Here is a 3796-nt window from a genome sequence, read left to right on the forward strand (position 1 = left end):
CACCGCGCGGGGCCGTCCCTCGGCAAGTTGGGTTACATTGGCTCCCGTACGCTTAGCTTATCCGGTGTGCCCTGAGAACGAGATATGTGCAGCTCCTATCGGGATTTGTCGGCACAGCGGGTGGTGTTGCTGGTCTTGTTTTAACCTGTCGAAGTGTCTTGAGTTACCGAGATACCGAGTCTGATCGGAATATCTTGGGAGGAGGTCTATTCCTTTGTTGACCGTGGGAGCTTGTCATGGGCTAAGTTGGGACTCCCCTGCAGGGATTGAACTTTCGAAAGCCGTGCCCGTGGTTATGGGCAGATGGGAATTTGTTAATGTCCGGTTGTAGATAACTTGAACCTTAATTAATTAAAATGAATCAACTGAGTGTGTTACCGTGATGGCCTCTTCTCGGCGGAGTCCGGGAAGTGGACACGGTGTTGGAGTAATGTTTGCGCAGGTTGTTCCTCTAGCTTCTCGCTCGTGCTTTCCTTCCTCTTCTCGCTCTCTTTTGCGAATAAGATAGCCACCATACTTGCTAGTCGCTTGCTGCAGCTCCACTCATTTTTTACCTTGCCATACCTATAAGCTTAAATAGTCTTGATCGCGAGGGTGCGAGATTGCTGAGTCCCTGTGGCTCACAGATACTATAACTCCAGATGCAGGTCCAGGTGATTCCGCTCCGGGTGACGAGTACGAGCTCAAGTGGGAGTTCGATGAGGACTCTCAGCGATACTACGTGTCTTTTCCTGATGATCAGTAGTGGTGCCTAGTTGGGGTTTGATTCGGGGCCTTGTCGCATGTTGGGTTATCTTCTATTTTGGCGTCGTAGTCGGGCCATGAGTGTTTGGATGATGTATGTTATTTATGTACTCTGATGTGACGTGGCGAGTGTAAGCCAACTATGTATCTCCCCCTTTTATCATATATTACATGGGATGTTGTGATGATTGCCTAACTTGCGACATTGCTTTCAATGCGGTTATGTCTCTAAGTCGTGCCTCGACACGTGGGAGCTATAGCTGCATCGAGGGCGTTACAAGTTGGTAATCAGAGCCTTCCCCGACCTTAGGAGCCCCATTGCTTGATCCTTTTTAGCGGCCAAGTTGTGTCTAGAAAAATGTTTTGAGTCATTTAGGAATTATATATCGGAGAGCTTAGGAATTCTTTTTACTTCCCAGTCTCTTCATCGCTCTGGTAAGGCATCCTGACGCAGAGTTTTGACTCTTCTCTTCTCAAATTTCACAAAAAAAAATTAGGATCACGCGAGTATCTTGGAATCGTTCCGATGGCTTATGATGAGAACATTGTCTTGGTGCCTCCTGTCAGGGGTTTAGTGGAAGTGTCCCGGGGAGTTGAGCTCTGAGGTGTTGTCATCATAATTTTATCATTGCAATTCTGGAATACTTGAGATATGTTCGCCGACATCGAAAATCTCTTTTATGCAGTTCGTTGGTGAGATAACCTCGACGCCACCCAGTACTGGGGTGGGAGTTCGGGAGTATCGCCATAACTTGTATAACGGATGATTTTCGAAGGTTGACGTAGATGGTTTCCGAAGTTTTCTTGGTTATGTGTTGAAGGACGGATACAGCTGGATGTAGGATTTGCTAGTTTGGGTGAGATATTATGCTTCCCCCTGTATCCCCAACACCTTATTGCATAACCGGAAAGGTTCGGGAGTTTCGTAGGTGGGAATTCTAGTAGATCTAGTTCTTCTTCCACGGATATTGGTTTGAGATTGGGATTTCTTACCGATTATTCGTTCTTGATCTGTACCTTGTTGATTTATTTCTCTACATTAATTCTACGTGGCTTCTCAATTTATGGATATGTGACCATTTCAAGAGGAATGCATTCGTTCATTTTGTTCGGATGTGAAGACTATATGTTGCAATCTTCATTCCGTTGGATTCAGCTTCAATATTTTTTCTGTCAATGTGCTAATGGTGGTCAACCTCTTCAGGATGGCTCCTCCAACGCGCACGACTCTGAATCCTGATCCGCCACCACCTCCACCTCCTCCAGAGGCATGGCAAGCTGTGATGGCCGCAACCAATGCAAACACACAGCTGATCATGCAAATTCTTCAAGAGCGCAATCAAGGCAGTCAAGGGAATCAAGGCAGCAATCAGAGTCACTTTGCTACACTCAACCAGTTCCTTGCTAACGGGCCAAAGACTTTCAGCAATTGTGTTGAGGCAACCGATGCTGACGATCGGCTTGTGGATCTGTGTAAGCATTTCGAGTGCAGCAACGTCAGGCCTGAGGACTTTGTCAAGTTCGCTTCCTTCCAACTCAAAGATCAAGCTGCAGAATGGTTCCAGCAGTACAAGGATTCCAGAGGTGGACGTGTTATCACTTGGGATGATTTCCATCGAGATTTCCGAGCTCATCATATTCCCCAGAGCGTGGTTGAAAGCAAGCGTGAGGAATTTCACAATCTAAAGCAAAGCTCTTTGTCTGTCTATGACTACAACAAGTTGTTCCAGAAGCTTGCCCGCTTTGCCAAGCAGGACATGCCTGATGAGAAGAGCATGATATACCAGTTCAAGGGTGGTCTCAGAGAAGATATTCAGCTCGCTCTTGTTCTCTTTGAGCGCTTGAGGTACGATGAGTTCTACAACATGGCACTGAAGCAAGAGGCTGCTCAGTTGAGGTGTGATGCTTCCAAGAAGCGAGTCAAAGATGCTACTCCTTCTTCCTCTACTCAAGTGGCCAAGCAGCAGAAGTTTTGGCTTCCTCCTCCTCCGTTCCGTCAGCCGTATCAGCAGAAGAGCAAAGGTGGCAGTGGTTCTTCCCACCCACCCAACCCTGGCTTTCAGAACAAGACTTCGTCTCAAGCTCCAAGATCGAGTGCTCTGTATCACAGTCCGCTTTCAGAGGTCACGTGCAACAAGTGCCAACAAAAGGGTTACTATGCCAACAAGTGTTTCAACCAGAGGCGTCTTCCTCCTCCTCCTGTCAGATCGGCAAGTACAGTTGTGGTCAAGCATAACCCCAAGCATGCCAAGGTGAATTTGATGAATGCAGCTCAAGCAGAGGACTCGTCAGATGTGATCATGAGTAACTTTCCAGTTAACTCTTTTCCAGCAAAAGTTCTTTTTGACACTGGTGCATCGCATTGTTTCATGTCAAGATCATTTGTTTCCAAGCATGACTTCGTTTCACAAATGTTGGGTAAACCTATGGGAGTGGTTTCTCCAGCTAAGTCTATGAGGGCTACTTCAATAGTTCTGGATGTTTCAAGTTTCTCGCTTCTCCAATGGTTCTTGGTAACTCGGATATTGATCTTATTCTCGGGATGGATTGGCTTTCTAAGCACAAGGCTCAGCTTGATTGTGCAGCCAGGCAGATTCAATTGACTCATTCGTCTGAGGATGTAATTGTCTTTGCCGCTCGTGATGATACCATTCGTCTGTTTTCTCTCAATGAGAAGGGTGAATTGGACGCTATTTCGCAAATTCCAGTCATTTGCGAATATCAAGACGTCTTTCCAGAAGAGCTCCCAGGAATGCTTCCGCACCGGCCAGTTGAATTCGTTATTGAACTTGAGCCTGGCACGGAACCTGTGTGCAAACATCCTTACAAGCTCGGACCTCAAGAGTTGAAGGAGCTGAAGCAGCAACTTGATGAGCAAGAAAGAATGGGTCTCATACAGCCTAGTTCTTCTCCGTGGGGTTGTGGTGTTCTTTTTGTGAAGAAGAAGGATGGAACGGACCGACTTTGTGTTGATTACCGTCAAGTGAACAAGAAGACCATCAAGAACAAATACCCACTTCCCAACATCAATGAGCTGTTCGAACAACTCAAG

This window comes from Triticum dicoccoides, chromosome 4A, assembly GCF_002162155.2.
Source record: "Triticum dicoccoides isolate Atlit2015 ecotype Zavitan chromosome 4A, WEW_v2.0, whole genome shotgun sequence".
NCBI classification, from domain to species: domain Eukaryota; kingdom Viridiplantae; phylum Streptophyta; class Magnoliopsida; order Poales; family Poaceae; genus Triticum; species Triticum dicoccoides.